A 21,589-nucleotide genomic window follows, 5' to 3' on the forward strand; every position below is an offset into this window, starting at 1 on the left:
ACAAATGAAGAGTGGGAATGGTCATAGTTGTGTTTTCACAACTTTGGTCTTGTGGTATTGGGTTTTCATATCATACCGGTCTCCTAATGAACGAAGGAGTGATGTTAGCCTGTGGAACCAGGACACTCGGGTTACTTTACAGTACACAGCAGTATTGCCTACGTCAACCCTTCTTTTGTCTGACGCAAATCCACCACTGGCAAAACATTCATACTTTTCCATTTGATCTGCTTTATGATTAGTGGGAGGCTTATTTTGCGGTGTGCAAATCATAATTTCTGCACATGCGTTCCACACTTGGTATTCAGGATACTGATCTCAATAGTCGTGTTTCTTTTGAGATCCATACAAGAGTCCACTTGAACTTCTCATGTAGGAAGTGCCAATGTTTTTATTTCACATGTGCATCATAAACATGATTTGGATTCCACATTCGGCTCATTCTGTCATCAGCCACAGCTGTGTGCTAGTTTCCCCTTTCCACATGGTGTGAAGTCGTCTCTTTCTACGTGTATTAACGTGCAGCTGTCTGAACACTGGATAGGCTGGTTTGAACTTAAATGGCAATGCTGGCATAGGTCCTGGTCTAACATGGGTTGGAATATGTGTGGTTGCATCGCACTCATCTTGATTCATGGCTTCTGGCTCTCCTCCAGGACGGCTGAACCACCGTCTGGGCTCTCACGGCTCTCAAGGTTGGAGTCCTGGTAGTTGTTACATTGGATGGGTTCGGATGTCCTCGTCTGCGATAGAAGTTATATCTAACAGAACATGATAAATTGCCAATTGCCAACTCCCCCCTCTGGCCATTCCCATGGCCACTAAAGTGTTTACAATTTATCGAAATGGCAAAAAATGGTTTACATATGCACAACATATGATCACATAATCGATGAGGTCAAAACCTGAGCTGTTTTTGTGAGTTTGAAGCAACTCCATGTTGTAGCTAGCTTGGGAATGTTAACCTCAACATGACAAAATATATCTCCTGAGATGAGGCGAAACACAGACGTCGGACCTTCATCTCTGTTGAACTGTTATAGAGAGACAACATATCAGTGGGGCTCATAACGCACAACAATTTTAACTATATGCTATAATACTATCATCCAAGTATTTATATTCCTATTATATTCATTCAGAATCAACTGTCAATTCAACTGATTCCTTTATCAAGTAAAATAATAAAAGAAAGCACAGGCTTTTTTATGAGATCATGTTTCTCAGATAGCAAGCTGTAATAATACACACAAGTATTACACAGAAATGTCACTTTCGTAGTTCTACGGGAGGAATACAGTCAGACAAACAAGTCTGATGTGCAGGATCGGCTTTTTAGAAGAACAACATGCGTTGTGCCGGGTGCCTTGTGATTTTGGTGGAAACACCAAAACAGTCAGTGAAAGTGAGGTTCTTTGGAACGTCAAGGTCTGTCATAGGGATGACGTCTGGCGTACTTATATATATATATACATATATATTTATGGTACAAGGCATTTTTACAAGAAATGTAATCTTTGAACACCTTAGTGTCGGACAAGTTGGTGTACCACATTAAACAGTGGCATAGTGTGATGTCGAAGATGTTTTGGATCTTTGGCACTCTGCTGATGTGTGTCATTGGTACAAGCATGGACTGTGGTCGTGCTTTCTAAAATTATAACCAAACAAAATATAAATAATATTTGTTGCAGTTCCTACATTCCCTAATGTCAGTTAAAAACTAATTCAAATACTGTATTTAAATTATCTAATATCGAGGGCCAGTTCGTTACATCATCATTTTGTCACAAGAATTAATTTTTGTGTAAAAGAGATAAAAATGTTCAAAATATCGATACTAATTGTATTTACGTGGTGTTATTATTTGCTTTGATGATACATCAAGATTGATATGACCAGCTAAAGAAAGTATAAGATTTTATATCTTATTAAATTACCTTTTTAACTTTAAAAACTCTACAAAATGTGGATCTACCTTTACAATATATCACATATTCTCCCTTTTGCCAAGTTATCACTGCTGTGGGCTAATTTAGCTGAACAATAGAATAATTCATGTGGAAGTTGTCTGGGCTCACAATACATTTTAATAATAATCCATTATCCATTAATAACGTTTAAATTGCACCAGATTAGGCCCAACACTTTCTCTGCAGGGGTCGCTAATGTCTGCAATACTTGAACATCATAAGTGAGGGATATTTCAATATCGATATTTCTGTTGATAAATAAATAAAAAGTAGCCTGAAACATCTGCTTACTCAGTCGCAGCATCAGCTGCAGCATTTCCTGTTGAAATGGGATCAGAAGCGTTAGTGTGAGCATCTCATTTCATAACACAAACAATCTTTAAGGAGCAATATGGCTTCTAGCAAGTCGGCCACGAGACGGTGGTGAGAAATGGTTTTGCCGGATGATTTCCAAAAGCTCCTGTGTTTCCACAAGGTGCCACAGTGGTGCACTACACCAAAGGCACAGCAACAGTCTGTGTAGAAGTTAACTATTTTGTTGGCAGCAAGCTTACCGGCTCCTGTGAGAGCCACATGATCTGCAGCTTGAGCAGAAAAGAGTGTCATGTGATGTGATGAGACTACAGCAAACCAACCAGCCCTTCTCCCGTGTCCGGCGAGCGGGATGCCAAACCGTCCACTAACATCTGTAAATCAGCTTCGGTGGGCGTGTCTGTGAGGTCAGGTCTCGGTGTGCAGACCTGTTCAGGAGAAACAACAGTGATGTGGCTCTCCATCTGCTGCAGTAGGAAAAAGAGTAGCAGGATTAAAATCTTTGTCATTAAAGGCATCAGTCGAGCGGTCAGTGAAGGTCAGTTTGTCATGCGCATAAAGATCTTTACCATGAATCATGGATAGAGGATAGCCTCTGTTTCTGAGGGGTTTGTCATTCTGTGACGTCATTCCTAAAATGCTCTTCATTTGTTTCTCAGTTTGTGGTTTCGGCACAGTTTAATTGCCTGTGTTCTCTTGGGAGGGAGGGTTCTGCCCTCTGCTGTGATCACATGTCCCAGATATGAAACTTTTTCGAGAGCAATTGCAATTTGGACAGTTAGCCTTGTGACCATTTGCAGCCAAAGTTTGAGGTGCTCGTGGATGCACCGATACATTAACTGCTTGTAAATCTTAGACAATCATCACTCAGGTGATTCCCTCAAGTCTCGAATTTTCTTTACAGGAAAAATTTTAGTGCGTGCACCGGTGTATCATCACATTAGATTATTATACCAACCTTCATTAAAGACTCAAGAACGGGTGTATTATCATTAATATCTCGATTTAGTAGATATTGCTTCTTGCATGAGTGGAAATCAAATTTTGAACTTGGGCAGATCACGATTTTGGGTGAACACTAGCACCCCTCACCTGTCTTACATCACACATTTGGACCCATGGTGTGTGTTTTCTTATCAAACATAAGTTAAGTTGTTTCTTTGATATTGATGTACTTCTTGTTTTGTACACGTCACCCTTATCACTGTAGAGTTTACCAGGATCCTCTGTTTCTGAAGTCAGTGAGTGTGGGTCTGACTGGGCAGCCAGTCAGACATCCTCTCCATTCCTGGGCCTCATGCCAAGGACACACATGTGATTTCCCCCTTACACACTCGTACTGCTTGGGAGACAGAAAAACAGATACAGCAGCAGTATTTTCTGTCCTTTATACGTAACTTCACCACTTATTTCCCTTCTCTAAATACTACTTCCTCAAACATTTTATCTAATCCATTTAATCAGCCTGCATGTGACATTCTGAACATTCTTCCTTTAATAGTGCTTGTCTTGTGGTAACTTTCTAAAACCTTAATTTGCGTACATCTGGTATGTATTTGTCTAGTTTGTCATAGTCTAAACTACACTAAACAGTCAGAATCTAAAGTTAACTCACCCTCTGTGTTAATGTTTGTGCGTCAGTGGTTCCCTCTCTGGGGTCCACTTGACCGTGTCCCTCGGACAGAAATAGAACAAACAGAACAGAGTTCGGCAGTATATTTTCCTTTTTATTTACTAAATTGTATCTGTTATTGGTCCCTGTTTTTTCTAATTTGTCTTTCTGACCTTTATTTCTTAATCTCTCTCTTTCTCCCTTAGACATTATTCCATACATTTCTGCTTCCTCTTTCTCCTTTTGCTTTAAAAAAGTTTTGAGTTATTAACATTTTGTAGGCTGAAACTGCCTTTTTCAGGGAACCCATTTGATCCATTCTTGCCATTGTTTGGCAGTCTGATTATCTTTGTCTCGCATATATTTTATTATTGAAGGTAAAACCTTGGCATCAAGTTGCTCAGACTCACTTTGACTTTCACCCATTTTACCTAATTGGTCGTTGACAGTATCTTCAAAACACTCGTGTCGAGACTTAGTTCAACTTGAATGGAAACACCAAACCTTCTTTAAATACTACACGTTAACCAGGACACGTCTGTCCAACACTCTTACAAAACTTAAGTGCAAGATTACAAGTTTATCACTTCAAAGTGTCTGTTATATCACAAAATAATTTTTCACAAGTGGAATTCTTTTTCCCAGTTCCAGGATCAGAGCGGCAGTCTGGAACTGCGTCTGCGGACAGCCTCTGATAAATATTTTAACCATGTCTTGTAACTTTAACCAATTTGTCTCTTTAACCTTTTCCCCCCTCGCACAGTGTTTTTCACTGTGCGATTCTGAGATGGTCAGCAATGCACCAAGTGCAACCAACAATCCTTCCTGTGATCTCCACAACACCTTTCCATCAACACTCTTCCTCTGATTATTTAAGACTATGTATGATCAATGTCTATATGTATGACAACTCTACTCCTCTCTGTACGGAGTGAGTGAGCCTGTCAGGCCCCAAAATCTGGGCGTACAGCCAATCATGCGCAAGGGTTTATTTTGGCGCACACACATCTGGGCAATCAGCCATCATCAAGTACTCGGAGCATGAACGTTCTATTTTTTCACTATTTTTTCTCCTCCTGCAGACAGAATAGGATCTGGACACAATATAGCCTGGATATATGCAGACGGATTGAAACAAACTATATTTGTTTGCAAAAGCGTTACCACTGGGTAAACAACCAAAAACATGCCAATAGCTCATACACATGCAAAGCCATCCGGATGTATATCACATCAAAAGTCAGCGGTCTCAGTCTGTCAGTCAGTTTCTTGTCCAGGTCTCTTTTTGTTATCTTCTCTTTGTCACATAAGGATCTCTCCTTTATAATATTACTTCATCAGTAATGTCAATAAGTTACAGTCGTGTGCACACCTTTTCAAACCGTACTATTCATCTTATTGTCTAGTTAGATATTACTTTTCCTGCTCACTTAGATTTCTGCACAAAATTCCTGAGTCTCGTCAGCGCAGTGTCCTGCCTTAAACAGAAACCACTCCTAACAGACTCACATTATAGTTTTATTATTTAAATCTAAGCCAGTCTTTTCGTTTCTTCCCTCTCGAGTAAAGAGTCGTATCAAGACCTACGTATCTCACACTGGAACTCACACTGGAGTGCCTTACAGTTATTTGCAGAAATTGCTTTATCAATAGCACACAGTCGCTCTGTCATTAGCGTACAAAAGTCTCTTGAGCTTGAGAGATCACGGAGCGCTCCGCATTTGAGCTTAACTTGGCCACAACCAGACGTCACGCCAACAGAATGCTGCGTACGCTGTTCCACACGAGAGAGCTCTCTTTTTACAGCTGGAGATCAAATTGAATCATTTCAACATTTCACTTTTTAGTTTTTTACCAGCAAACACCAGTCTGCCCCTCTCCTCCTCCGCTAAAGAGCGTGGATTCCGCTGAGGGGACCCCAGACACTCCCTCTCTATCACACAAGCGAGAACCACGCCATACAGAAATAAAACTATGGTGAGATATGAACATCTCCTACCTGTTGGCCTCTTAGCGTGGTTGTCGGTTGGCTGGCGTAGAGGAGGTGTCCCGGCCTCAACTCAACCCACGTTGAGGCGCCAATTATGTAGAAGCGTAAATGAGGATGGAGACAGGACGAATCGGAGTTTGCAATCCAGCGGGAATTTGTTTATTGCACATTCGAACATACGACGTGGCATATAGAAACAGATTCAAAATCGAACTGTCCGAGGAACATTTTTATAGTCCACATGTACGCCTTTTTAGCCGTGTCAGACCTGCTTGACACAGGTCTGTTTGACCTGTGTCAAACCTGTCTGTTCAATCAATACAGGGGTTGTTTTGGTCACTCTTTATCTGTCCTAGAGAATCATTTCCAAAATCATTTCCAAAAACTAACAGAGAATAACGCATTACGTAACATTCAGTTCTAATGTTGATTTTCCTCTACAAGCTGAATCAGTCTGTTGGAGAAAGTGCTCCACTGTCCCTGCAGGAGGTGATGGAGAGGGTGGTCCGGGTTATCCAATATGGATAATAGTTTCTTCAGTGTCCTCCTCTCCACCACCTCTTCCAGATTGTCTTGTTTGCAGCCAATGATGGAGCCGGCCTTCTTAACTCGTTTGTTAAGTCTGTTGGTGTCTCCGGCTCCAATGCTGCTCCCCCAGCAGACCACGGAGAAGTACAGTGCACTGACCACAACAGACTGGTAGAACATCTCCAACATCTTGCTGCACACGTTGAAGTTTCCTCAAGAAGAAGAGTCGACTCATCCCCTTCTTGTACACAGCGTTGATGTTGGTCTTCCAGTTCAGTCTGCTGTCGATGGAGACACCAGGTACTTGTACTCCTCCACCATGCCCACGTCCTCTCCCTGAACTCTGAGCGGTTGTGGAGCCGTCGTCTTCCTCCTGAAGTTGACCACCATCTCTCTGGTCTTGGCCACGTTCAGACGCAGGTGATTTCTACCGGCCCACTCCACAAAGTCATCCACTACTGCCCTGTACTCCTCCTCCCGTCCGTCCCTTATACACCCGACCACTGCAGAGTCATCAGAGAACGTCTGCAGATTGCATGACGCCGAGTTGTACTGGAAGTCAGTGGTGTACAAGGTGAACAGGAAGGGAGACAGAACAGTTCCCTGTGGGGCTCCAATATCACTGACCACCGTATCAGACAGCACACGGCCCAGTCGGACAAACTGTGGTCTGCCCGTGAGGTAGTCAGTGATCCAGGAGACGGTGGACGCGTTCACCCCCACCTCCCACAGCTTCTCACTCAGCAGCACCGGTTGGATGGTGTTGAATGCACTGGAGAAATCAAAGAAAGTGATTCTCACAGAGCCACCGGTTCATCCAGGTGCGACTGAGCTCGTTGCAGCAGGTAGATGATGGCGTCGTCCACCCCCACATGAGGCTGGTATGCAAATTGCAGAGGGTCCAGTGAGGATTTCACCTGCGGCCGGAGGCGGGCCAAGACCAGCCTCTCCAGCACCTTCATCACATGGGATGTGAGGGCAACTGGTCGATAGTCATTGAGGCCAGATGGTGTCGTCTTCTTCGGTACAGGAACCAGGCACGACGTCTTCCACAGCACCGGGACTTCCTCCTGCTTCAGGCTCAGGTTGAAGAGGTGTTGAAGGACATTAGACAGCTGGATGGTGCAGGTCTTCAGGACCCTGGGGCTGATGCCATCAGGTCCCGCAGCCTTGCCTTGGTGGAGTCTCTCCAGCTGTCTTCTCACCTGGTCAGTCGTCACCGAGAGGGGGGGGAGGGGGGGTCATTATGTCCGTGGTGGCAGAGCCCTTTGAAGTGGAGGGCTCTGAGTCCATGCAGCTCACCAGGGGGGACAGAGGGGGAGGTGTTTGGGAGGTGTGGTGTGTGGAGGAGACAGATGAGGGCTCAGAGCTAAACCTAAAGGGAGCGTGGGAGACAAAGGCAGGAAGAGATGATGATGAGGCATGGGATGAAGGGAGAGGGGGTGGTGGGCTAGGATACACACTCTTAGATGGACATATATAATAAAAACAGCAAAAACAAATATGCGCATCGTCCCTCTCGTGCTTGTCTGCGTCAGTCGCACAGGTCATTCATCCAGATTGGCTCGGTTTAGCTCTGACAGCATGGCCGCTGGGAGACAAAGGTAATCCAGCAGTCATTTTCAGCGGACAAGGGATTTTGATTTCTACCCTGCCAGGAGGGAGAAAGCCAAAATCATCTAGGCAGGGCTTTCTTTCGGTGCATCGCTGCCTAGCCTGCAGCCAAGCAATGTCCTTGCATTCACAGGGATAAAGCCATCTCTGACAATGGGGGGGGGGGGCTGATGGAGAGGGAAAAGGCTGCACTGAGGCACTGATGAAAAGGATAAGACAGTGTGTGTGTGTGTGTGTGTGTGTGTGTGTGTGTGTGTGTGTGTGTGTGTGTGTGTTAATGGTTGTACCTTGTGTCTTTGTGTGACTCACTGCACTGCCACTTTTATACCGACCACATTCACAACAACAAATGTCTTTATGGGAATGAAAGCATCCCAACAAATGTAATGATCCTGACCTTATCAGTTATTTATTAGTTATTATATATAAAGGAAAGTAGAATCAAAACAATTGCACAATCTATAATCACTAACAGTTTCACATCAATGGAGTGCTGCATGAATGAGTCCTAAAATCAGTCGGTTAAAGACAAAAATGATCATTAATAAGTGTTTTTGGCTGGAGACCTGAAATAAGGTCTGTGGTTAACACAAAGAAGCTGAAGAGAATTCAAAGATTTGTTGTTCGACTTAAACTACCTCAGTAAATATGTGGTGAATTTAGAAGCTTCTACGTGTCTTAAAAGAGGTGGTTGATAACAAGTGTCTGAATGAGACGACTCAGCGTCCTCACTGGAACACCAGTCCTCCTTTAGCTCAGTGCTGGAGACATGAAGTCATGTGACCGTGGTGGAGTTGATTTATATTAGCATTAATAACGTTAGCTTCTTACTTCTGGCATTATGTATTTACGCTTCAACAATTACAAAAGTGGTGTTCATTTGTGAAGTGTATCTGTAAGTATCATCAACGTTTCTCTGCCACAGAGATTATTTTCTGCAATAATCCTAAATCCCATTGGCTTTTTGGACCAGAGGGATGCTAACTTCCTGGTTGGCCTATAAAATAGATCATCCCTGCAGCAGTCTGTCCAACCACCTGATACAGCCCCAAATCACTCCTGGTTGATAAATGTTCTCCCTATTCTTACTGTTTACCAAGGCTGTCAGGTGGGTTTACTCAATTCTCTCTCGCTCTCGCTGACACAGGTCCCTGCCCCTCTGGCCCCAGGTATCTCCCTCCTTCCCTCTCTCTCTTAGATGTAACTAAGCCCTGTGGAATGTTTTGCGCCCCTCTCCACGACCTCTGCGAGTGTTTGGACTTGGCTCTCACCCATCATCTCACATTTTCCCCCTCGAGGTATGAGGCTTAACCCTGACAGTTTACGAAGAGGGTCGAGGAGGAAAGCCAGTGCCACTTTTCACTGGACTCTTTACATTTACACGCCAGACAGAGGGAGGAGGTGTTATGAAGAGCGCCGAGAGGCATGGAATGGAGCTCTGTGTAAAAAGAGAAAGCTCCTCAGGGGACCTTTAGGGTTATCCACACTAGAGCAGTAGAAGAACTTCTATCGGCTAGGTTCTTTTACACACGAAGCTCAAGGTTTCACAGGTTTGATTTCAGCTAAGTAGGTACTACATGTGTCTCTCTTCATTACAGTATTGCTGTATCCAGTCTATCTGTAATTAATTGCTCACATTTTTCGGTCCACGGTTTCTAAGCCAGACCATGAGAAACATACTGTTTTACTGTTTACTGAAGTCAGCTTTATGTGAATGGATGCAAGGCTCAAACAACAGCTCTAACTTCTTCACTTTCACTCAAATATTATATGGATACCAAGCAAGTAATAACTATTTTAACCCAAACATCATATGACTATGTGAGAAGGATTTCCCCTGCTGAGGTGAAACTCTTGGAACGAAGCTAACCAGAAAGACATTACACAATGTTCTCTTCTCTGTTGCCGGGTGTATTCTACATATTTATCAGTAGTTCCAAAACTTTTGTTAGCACCCATTCAAAGGATACTTTTTGTCATGGCACCCCTGACTGTAAATAAGTGGACGTTAACATTGACTACAGTTTTGAAGCCTCAGGTTCGACATTTTGTCCATCCACATTTCTTTAGAACCAGAAGTGATATGAGAGGATGGAGCTCAGCACAACCGAACACTAAATAATACATTTTCTCATTTGACTCCAAGACCGGACAACACCGACGTAGAGACCTGTCAATCACTGTGTAGCCCCGCCCTAAAGCATCCCCTGCTTTATGGTCTGTTTGACTCTAAATGGACCATGATTTACTAAATTAACACCAATGTTTACTGAGGTAATAAATCAAGAGAGAAGTAGTCATTTTCTCATAGACTTCTATACAACCAGAGGAGTCGCCCCCTGGTGGACACTAGAGAGAATGCAGCTTTAACACACTTGCACATCGGCTTTACTTTTCAGAACTAAAGGATTGTCGTCTGTGGCACCCCGAGCCATCCAACCCCCAGTGTAACATGCACTTAGCTTACATGTACACAGATGCTTATCTGTTTGAACAACATCAGATTTAATATTAGGTTGCCGTCATTTGAACATGGGATGAGAGAGAGAGAGACAGATCTCACATATATGATGTTGGGAACACGCAGCACCACAGTGAATGCACATCAGACAATGCTGGCTATCTGTCCGTTAAGCCGGTAGCTGAGTAGTGCCCAGTCAGACTGTAGTTGTGTTGGTGGGTTTAGAGTCAGGCCTGTCAGACTGCGTTCAGGGCTGAGATGTACCAGCATTTATTTGAGCTCTGTTTACCGTGTTGAAACGTGCAATAATAAGGACATGGATGTCGAGGTGGTTCGCTCCAATAAATACATGTCAGTCTATTTATCTATCTGCCTATCGATCCATCTGTCTGTCTGTCTGTCTAATTGAGAGAAACATACAAAAGATCAAGCTCAAGTATTGCTGACCTTAAACACAACTTCACAGTGCTTAATATAGGGGCACATAAAAAAAGGAGAAATATGTTACCTTGAAATTCAAAGCAGAATTACTGCACAAACGACCAGATATGCTTTCATGAATGTGACTCTTACCACATTTAAGGTGTGGCTGGTTCTATGAAAAGGTTCCTATCTTTCGATAAACTACTGCGTTATTGAGCGTCAGTATCTCGCCATTTACTGCCATCTCCCATTGAAGTGAGACCATCTCTGCTTTTGCTTTATTAGATCCATTTTCAATACTACAAATGAGCTGGCTGTGGATATTCATCGTGTGATTACTTTCCCTGTCCTGGTTTGCCAGACACAACAGCTCTGTCCTGGAAAATATAATGGGCTATTTTGCACCAAGCACCGCTAACGTAATAACAGAATATTAGCTTACCTCTCAGTGGGGGGGCCGATGAGATGGGGTCAAATTAAATGCAGGAGACAAAAGCTTCTGGTGTTTTCTGTTTGCAATCAATGTTGAAAACATGGCATTGTCTGAACTGTGTGTGTGTGTGTGTGTGTGTGAGATAATTGCTCACAGGAAGTTGATATGATGAAACATGGGTATGAAATGGCGAATATCGGGCAGCAATCTCTCTTCCGATTTCCATCTCACAGATGCTGTCCTCATCTTTTGATTTCATGTGGCTTCCCCATCACATTCTGAGAAAGCCTGCAGCAGATCCCGTCACAGGAATCAGCTTTTTGTAATGCTATTATATAGAAATGTGACCAGGTATGCTTTGGGTGAGTAAACTCTTTGCATGCTGCGTATGCAACGAAATAATCACAATGTCTTCACCGGTTGGAGAACACGTTAACTGATCAGTGCCTTTTCTTTCCACTCTTACCGGTGGCATTCTATATATTCTTTCAGAAAATACAGGCAGGCCGACTAACTGCTCGGCTTGAATGACTCCTGTCACACGACGTAATAGCTTGTGTGAAAGGCCAGGGCTGCCTGTTAATGCCAGGTGAGAGAGAGGGGAGAGACAATTTTGTTCTGGCTCCCTGGAAGCTTTGTCAGAGTGTGTGTGTGTGTGTGTGTGTGTGTGTGTGTGTGTGTGTGTGTGTGTGTGTGTGTGTGTGTGTGTGTGTGTGTGTGTGTGTGTGTGTGTGTGTGTGTGTGTGTGTGTGTGTGTGTGTGCGTGCGTGCGTGTGTGTGTGTGTGTGTATGCTGGAGGGAGGGCTGTAATTGCCACCGCCGCCCCTCCTCCGCAGAGCGGACTGGGAGAATTGGAAGAGTCATTTCATCTCTGAGGAAAGGAACGGATGGCAGCTCTGCGGGGTGGGGGAAGAGGAGGCTAAATTACAGAGCAGCGCAGTGTGGCAGCCGGTAGTGTACTCTGACCCTCCGTCCTGACACCACTTGGTGCCTGAGAAGAAGGCTATTTAGAAAGAAGATGCACATCTTCTGCCAGAAACTGCGAGGGGGCGTACACAATAACATGACTTCCTGTAGAATGTCATGCAATACGGCAGCCATTCACCAAATACTACCTTTGTGAAGATTGTATTGTCCGAGGATGAGACAGAGACAATTTTGTCCCAGTTTTGTTCTGTGCCCAGTGTGTTGTTAAGATGTCCTAAAGAATGGAACTACAACCTGTAGCTAAAGAAACACCTCACTGTCACAGCTCCAACAAAAGCTGACCTTTACAAAGGTGTTCTTTGTTGCAGGGCTGCTGTATTCGGGATAGGATTACTGTTATTGCACAAACATTCGCTGCTCTCTTCTGTTTGCCTCGGGATAGTGACATTCAAATTAAGGTTGTTAGTTAGCCTACACTTTCAGTGACCACTGATTTGGAAATATTTTTGGAATTGTTGTTACATCACAAGACGTTGCTTTGCGAGGTACATGTGAACATCGGTTGTTATAAAGGACGGGTCCATTGGCGGTTTTCAAATGCCAAATACCAGTAAGCTAATCTTTACTGTGAAAGCTAACACGAGCTGAATCTAGGTTAGTTGTGCTAAGTTTGAAAAGGTGAAACTGAAATGGTCAGTCCCGATTATTTGAAGTGGGGTTGTGTGTAGATTCCTGTGTTCTGCAAGCTGAAAATACTGTTTTTATGAATGTGGTCTTGTGGCTTTGAAGAGAGCAATAGACCAGCTTCAGTTCCCCGCCGGAAAGGGCTGTCATGGCGGCGAGGTAAAGCGGCTGTGGATGGAAGCATAAGGAAACCATATTTTAGCTCCTAAAAAAATTGTGTGTGCGCTATATTTAGAATTTCTTCACCACTTTGTTATGTCGCTCACTTCAATGCCACAAAACTCCATAACAAAGCTTGTTATGTTATTTGTGACTTTGGGATCAAAACGTGGCGACAGCAGTACATTGCTTGGCTTCCGTGCCAGTGCTCCTGTCTGCTTGAGAGCATGTCAACCACCATCTAAGTTACCGACTCTCAGGATGTATATACTGAAAATGTATGCGGCATCATGCAGAAACCTCGGGCAGATCATGTGGGAGAACGCTTTTAGAATGTCTGAAGGAAATACCATTTTGATGCTAAAACTGTTGGGCTTTGAAAACCACTGAGAAGCCACTACGTGTAACAAACAATGCTGGTCAAGAAATTAGAGAGTTAAAAAAGATCAAACGCTTTAAAGCGCACGCCATCGGTGTTACTAACGAACCCCAAGTGAACAATTAAGTCAGATTGTAGAGTGACACCACTACTGTTATGTATTCCAAGGTGCACTGAAGCTCCTCTGGCCCAGGACCAATGAAAACATATTCAGGATTCCTCCATGCCCTCATCGTCCAGCCAACTCAAAAGACAGCCAAGTCATAAAATGCTAAATTGTGGTTCGACATTCAAAATAACCATTTTCCTCACCCAACTCAGCCCCCTTTCATTTCCATTATTGGCAACCCACTCAACTGCTGTCTTCAGAGTGAGATCCATGGAGCTTACAGTGTGCGTGCCAAATGTAATCCCCTCTCATTACAACATACAATCAGTGGATGAAACCAGTTGAATGGTTGAAACCCCGGAAGATAGACAAGAGGTTAATGTCGCCTTTGACACTCCAATCTGCCCTCCTCATCATGATGTGTGTTGGAAAACAGACGGGGACGCCCGGCCCACTCTGTCTTCATACACTCATATCAATTTCGCAGATTTCCAGAGAGTGTGGTGGAGGTGGAGGTGGAGGGTGGGAGGGGAGAGAGGGCGCGTCTCGCTTCAGAGCCCCAAAATGAATAGGGGGCCCCTCATTATGGAGAAACGGGAAAGACAAAGAGGTGTCGGTGAGGGAGGGGGGAGTTAGAGAGGTGGATTCTTATATAATGAGACCAGAGGAGAGAGTGTGAAGGAAACATGGCGAGAAATAAGATGATATCATGTGACAGAGGACTCCAGCCTGAATGCAGCCTGTCGGATCGCTCATATTTCATACCGTGGGACTGGGTCCAAGCTGAGGGAAGCCAGCGAGAGAAACAGGAAATGAATCCCTCCCTAAATATCCCTGCTTTACCTTCTCCTTCTCTCCCCCTCTTATTTTCTTCCCCCCCAACCCCTTCTCCTCTCTCCATCCCTCAGGGAGGTTGGGTAACAGCCAATCTCATTGAAAGGCAGATCAATAAAGAGATATATTGTCATCACGGAGCACCACCCGCTTAATCAATTCATCTATAATAGAATCCATTCACTGGAGCCTCCTCCCATTACCAGCTCTGGGTCAAAATAAGGTGCAGACATATAGGGCTCTCATTACCAGTAATGATGGTGGGAGGAAGACACAGGTGATACGCATTCAATGGCATTCCTAGGGAACATTGCTTATGTTTCATAGAATGGAATATATATATATATATATATATATATATATATATATATATTTATATGATAAGAATAATAGGTTGGCCAACCAACATTGCAAGCAACAGACCCAATGAGTTATTATCCATGCTCTGCTGCCATCAGATAGGGACACGTGCATTATGCTCAGTGCTGTATGATGTATGCTGTTGATGCTATCTTGTTATTTTCTGCCTCAAGCTTTAGGCCATGTTGCAGTGACCACGTAATAAATGCTCCTTCACGGTCAGCCATGCGGCCATTGCAACGGTTCCTCAAAGATGAGCATTCACTGTTGAACACGTCGAGGTGCAAATCAGAGTTCAAGGTTTGTGCAACTAAAAGGCAGTATTTGCACACGTTATCTTGCATGTTTACTGTATGAAATGATTTCACAGAAAGCTAATCTTTGACATTAATAGCCGTGGGTGCTTATACACCAGGAGGACTTTTCTTCCCCCGTCTCAACTTTTCCAGCTCTAATTGTAAGCATGCAAAATTGCCTCTTGAATTCTCCCAGCAGTATCAGAGCTGCATCACTGTTGTTCCTACAAGTTAAACATGATTTATACCCAGGAAGGAAGTGTTCCTGGTGACGGATGTTGGCTATTTATTTGTGGGCAGAGCAGTATATAATTGTATATGGTGTTGTGAGGACAAAAGAAGCTTGTTCGCTTTCCTGCAGCGAACAAGACGACCATTGTGTTTTGAGATTTGAGGCTTCTTTATAACAGCGTTTTGGCCATGACGTATCCACATTCCTTCTCTAAAGCATGGACTTCTGCGTTACTGATGATGTGGGCTCTTTAGCACTATGCCCTATCATTTAATCACACAACATTGCTCATTTCAGGCAATTCTACCTTTCATGAAGAAAATATTGTTTCTTTTTTCATTCACCGCTGTTGGGATCTAAAGGAGCGTGTTTGGGTTATCAGCATTTAAGAAACTGAATTCTTGACATCAATAGAATTATTGATGTATGTAACAATTATTAATGATTATTAATATAAACGGGGCACCACCCTGCGAACAGGGACCAATAACCAAACGATAAAACTAAGTCTCATAATTAGTAGTCACTCATAATGTCAATAGTCTGCGTATGACTATACATTCAGTGACAGTGAAGGTTTTAAGTTCGAGCACAGGCTACTACATACAGTCTTATCAAATACATATGCACAAGTAATCACAGACGACTGCTCCTTAAAGTATAACAGAGTTTATTAAATCAAAATAATAAATGATCAAATCAATTAATATTGCAACCAACAAACGTTATCATACAATTTTATATGCCTAAACTAAAGAATGAATAAAATGGATGAGGGTGTATGTCTGTGTGTGTATGTGTGTGTGTGTGTCTGTGGGTGAACAGGAAGGAGTCTTACAGCTACGCTAAAGACTACAAAGATGGCGGCGTCGAGTGACGCTGGCCAAAGGGGAGGGGCCTTAAGAACTACAGCTACAAACTACAAAGATGGCGGAGTCGAGTGACGCGGACCAAAATGGCAGTTAGGCTGCTGTATGTGTGTGTGTTTCGTGAAAGGAGGAAAGAGAAAAAAGGAGCGAGAACTCGAAGTGAATCACGCTTCGGCGTGCGATGTGGTAGGGAGCCTGCTTGCTGGTTCTATCATGCATAAATATACCGCTGTCGTCTTTGAACTGCCGGTAACTTATGCCGTGATAAACCACGCACCTCAGCTCACTCACCGAGTCGAGTTAATGAAAAGAGAACTTCCACACGGAGTGGAAGACAATGAATGAAAATAATCCCAAAGAAACAGTCATAGTTGATACACAAATACAGCGGCGCTTCTCTGCGCCGTAATGATTGCGTAATACCTCAATATCACGCGACAGTAATTTAAACACACAAAAACACGGGAATATCAACATATAAATGAATGGCCTGAATTAAATTTAAGTTAATTTAAGCTAAGCTATGCCCAAATGCCAAGAATCTTACTTGTAGATGCTTCGTTGCAACGTGGAAGTGTTTGTGGCAAAGTGGTCCGTCTTCCTCGTCGGGAAGGGGGACAGGGGGGGGGGGCTGCTTACAGCGCGGCGTTGAGCTGGCGCTGTTTCGGTCTGTCGTGGCGCAGCTCGCTCTGGAGCAAACGCAGACGTGATCTGTCCTCGCGGCAGGGAGGGTGATCTAACTTCGGCTGACGGCGTGGTCCGTGCGTCTTACCGGGAATCGTCGGTGAAGGAGGGAGGCGTTGTCGTCTTTCCTTCGCCGGAATGTGTGCACCAAAAGAAAAAGGAGCAAAAAGCGCTGAACTGATCGCTGAAGCAGATTCGTTATCGCGGGCTGTTTCATCCAGCGAAACGGCTTGTCAGGGTTTGAGTAGGGTTGAAGGGCCGTTGCTTCCTCGTGGCCTCGTCGTGCTGGAGGGGGGGGAGGAGAGGCCGATGTGTCTTCATGCGTCCAGGACGAAGGTCCGGGCGAAGAGAGAGAGTTGTGTGCTCCCTGTCTCAACCGAGGTCGACGGGAAAAAGCTGGATTCTCTGTGGCCTGGACAGGGGGGGTTCTTACGAAGAGAGCGGTGTGTGCTCCCTAACTCAACCGAGGTCGAAGGGGGAAAGCAAGGAGGTGTGATCTGCAGGCACTTTTGTTGGACAGTGGTTGAACCACAGGGGTCCTGGGGTCTCTTGGCCTTCGGCCAATGAGATTGCAGCGGTTACCATGGTTATTTGGGGGGGGGGGGGGAATTCACACCCTAGTGTGAAATCCCTTTGCTCTTATCAACTACAAATCAGGATGAGACCTTTGCTTGAAAAAGTTAAGGCCTGATTTTCTTTGTCCACAGCACATGTTTAAGCCACATGGTCAGAGCCCAACACCGCTGTTCTATAACGTTATGTTCATGTGCGGGTTACTGCCTGAGGCTCTACCTTGATGCACACTATAGGAAATGTTATAGCACATTTGTTACCAAAAAAAGATTTTGGTTGCCTGAAAATAGTCTTATTCAGCATTCAGTTGTACTTAGCTCCACCCTCTTGTGCCAATTCTGGTTGGCGACGGCCAAAAATGACAAACCGGAGGCTTCAAAACGGCAGTCCACAAAAGAATAAGTGACATCACAGTGACAACGTCCACCTCTTACATCCAATCACAAATCATCCTTTGAGAGAGAACACACACACACACACACACACACACACCACTCATCATCTACACAAGAAAATAAGAGGCTTTTTTTAAAACCACAAAGAAGTAATGCATGAACACAACCATGCCTTTTTAATTTAATGAACACCTTCAAGGGGGACGTGCGTCTCATTTGTATCCCAGAACAGGAAACAGTTTATGAATCATGGAGCTACAGGTGTGACCTACTCAGGAAAATCATCAAGCAAATAGAAATGTTCTTTTTCAAGAATATGTCTTCTCTGAAGAGCTACTTAAAGCACCTGCTGACCACTTTGTGACATTATTTCTCCTTTAAATGATAGAACAATACTGTGGCTTCTGCATAAGGAGCATCAGATAACAATGACGTCACTATACGGCAATAAGACGGCCTCATCTTAAATAAACACCTCTGCAATCACTCCGTTTCCTTTCATTATTTTGGGGGCCGACATGCAAAGAGAGATGTGTGTAAGAAGTTAACAAGCTGCTCACGTTGTCTCCATGGCGATTGAATTTGATTTGTGAGGAGAAAGTAGACTCTTGATATTGCTCTTTACTTTCATAAAAGCATTGAATCAACTCTTAACGGTGGAATAATGAAATAACTTCTAGCGGCAGCACGCTCGGCCAAAACAAATACCCAATCCAGAGGTCAGGCATACATCACAGTCGACATTCTATTATGGCCGTTGGTTTATTCACATCAGAAGCCCGGTTGCCCACTGTGTTACGCAAAGAACACAAGTTTCTGCTGAAAGTGAAGACACACATGTTGATATTTGCTTCTTTCATGTTAAATGTTGGCTGTCTCTGTGGAAATTAGTTGCATTAATGTAATATATCTTTAAAGCTTTCAAATGCTGTTTCAGCAAAGACTTGATCATCCAATTCTTCCCATTTATCACTTTTAAATTTCAGCATTTGACTTCAAACGTTGATGTGTAAAAGATGAGCTAAGCAAAGGAAAAGTCAGTGACCGTCCGAACCGTTCAGATGAATGAGACTCCATACATCATAGAGGAGCTTGTCTTTTCATAGTGCTGCCAGGAAATGCTTTAATGCTGCATTTCCCGAAAGCTGAAGGCCTTTGCAATACATTCAAATGAATGGCAAAAAAATGCACTTCATAAAACCAAGCCTTTGTGTATGGAGAGAGCATAATTCTATGATCTATGGCTCAGCTGCAAGTGTGCAGCACAGCAGCAAACCCCTCTGATGGGCTGTCACTGTAATTCAGCACCTAATGTGGATAATTAGTCTAAATTCATGGAGTGCTTGATTCCACTGACAGCTTCGCCAAACGTTTGACGAAGACACCGTGGTAGCGGCATCAGTCACAGGCGAGCGGAAATGCAGTTAGTGGAGGACCTCTTCATGTTTTATTCAATCACAGAGCGATGCTCAATTAATCAGTTTCTGCAATTAAATTAAACATGTACATGCATAAAACATGAAAGTAATATCGGGGGTGTTTAAGCCCCGCTTGGTTCCCTGTGAGTATTTATGGTCAGCCCTCTACAACAGGCTCTGAGGCTTTAGTGGTGTGGAATCATTCCTTTTTCACCCGATGTCAGGAGCCACGTGAGACAGAATGTGCAAAATCTCAGCTCAGTATGTGCCCCTTGATGCATACCACCATCCAATGCATTTCTATAAATGTCAAGAGCTGAGTGTTTACTAGGTCTGTCTGACCCCTAATATTTATTCAGCTTAACAGCACTCTACCCAATCACTCCGTATTGCTTCATTGCAGAAGCATGGCTCTCTGTATGTCAAGTCTCATTGGCTGCAGTTTGCCGTATCTCCTGGCACATGTAATATTGCTTTTCGCTTTCCATCAAGAGCAGGCAAAGCCTGCGCTCAGATAAATACTGACATTTTGCAGTGGTGTGTGGGGTTTGTTTGTATCTCCCGGTGCCTGAGTGATTTCCGTCGGCTGATTTGTATACATAGCACCACAGCCGGCACGATCAAAGGTCTTTCAGAACAAATTTGCATTTGGATTCATACTGCCGCCAACATAACTTATGCCTCTGTGGTTAGATAACAGCTTTGAGATAAATGTTGACATTTGCACCACATTGAATTGTGTGACTTCAATTAAATTAGGTTGTTCCTCAACATATTTAATCCAAGTAGAAATATAAAGCCACCTGTCACATTTCCTGGAAAGCCAAATAGGATTATATGTTATGTTATGTTATGTTGTGAAAGGGTTAGCATGAACATATTCATATTCAGACTCCAAATGATTCAAATATACAAGATGCTGCTACAGCCTATGATGGTGGTTATAGTTGTGTGTCTCTTCCATGTCACCTCCCAGAGATTGAACACTTTTACAGCATTTAAGAGAAGTGAACATCAAATCTATTATGACCCAGGTGACCATTCAACCCCAGTTAACCATGAGAGCACATGAGAGGGCTGTAAACATGTGGCCAAATTGAAATAAAGAAGGCATTAATATAATACAGCAACGTACAAGTATAGAGTGGTCTCGCCGACGTCACGATCTCCTTAGTTACGAGGTCTGTCCGCCATGTTGGAGTACATACAGATCCTACATGGCGGCGAGTAAACAAGGAAGTGCGGCGAAAATCCCATACTTTGAATCACTGGATAGTGCATCAAAGGTTCGCTACCTGGCCAAATTGAAGGTTATTGGTAATTTAGATCCCTATACGATGAGTGCAGATGGTTTCAGTGCCGATCCTACTTATCTTCCATCGGTAAACTACGCCAACATCTACACGTATCTCGTGAACACCCCGAGTCCTTACACAAAAGACGAGTTGGAGTGCTACAAAGGGCTCGACGCTTATAATCAGTTCGTCAGTGGATGGGTCCGAGACGTCAAAGAAACGGTCGTCGAGAATTCTCATCTCGTCATTGGAAGGGTAAATATATCCAGATCTGGTCCGATATTTAGCAATATTCAATGTTTACTCAGTGCAAACAGACACGTGTGTTTGTTTACATTGTACATGAACGTCATTGTGTGCGTGTGTGTAGGAATTCACTTTAAACTAACCCCTAACTTCACCCCCCCCCACACACACATATATATATATATATATATATATATATATATGATGTTAAACTCATATCAAGCAATGCTGAGGCTGCATCTATGTGTTTCGCCTGTTGTACACGCTCGACACGTCTCTGGTACCGACTGCTGTCACGGGCCGATGAAGCTTCGGTAACCTTCTCATGTCCAAGTTTAATTTATATTTCCTTTATTAAATACTGTTCACAAACGAATTTGTAAATAAAATCACTGACCACTTATAAAGTGATCCGCACATACTCTAGTGTACGCCAAATTCCATTCCTTTATATCTCGAGAGATGCGTGACAGCCATTTCTCGCGACGTCGCTTGGATAGCTCCTTCGTGTCATTTCCTTGATGTGTAATGACCGCTGGCAAATGAAATAATGATTTCTTGTCTCTATCAGCTCTGCTGCCACAACCAAAGACAGCACAAAAGTTCACCATGATCGATAGGTTATGCGACTCAGCCGTGCATGCCAGTGGCTTTGTGTGTACTCCAACATGGCCGACAGCTAAACTGTGACGTCACAGGAGACCACTCTATAGGCTATGTGGTTTGAACCTAAATTGATTTAGTTTATTGGGAGAATACAGGAAAACAGCATTTGATTAGTAC

At 43.6% G+C, this 21,589-nt stretch overlaps 1 protein-coding gene across 2 annotated transcripts in view; it reads left to right on the forward strand.

The window, feature by feature from the left end:
- robo3 (roundabout, axon guidance receptor, homolog 3) overlaps positions 1 to 21,589 on the forward strand; it is a gene marked incomplete at its 5' end in the record, with an annotated part of 178,181 nt that overhangs the window by 65,717 nt on the left and 90,875 nt on the right. The gene's annotated exons all lie outside the window — the stretch shown is intronic.

Source organism: Melanostigma gelatinosum, assembly GCF_949748355.1.
Source record: "Melanostigma gelatinosum genome assembly, chromosome: 14".
Lineage (NCBI taxonomy): Eukaryota > Metazoa > Chordata > Actinopteri > Perciformes > Zoarcidae > Melanostigma > Melanostigma gelatinosum.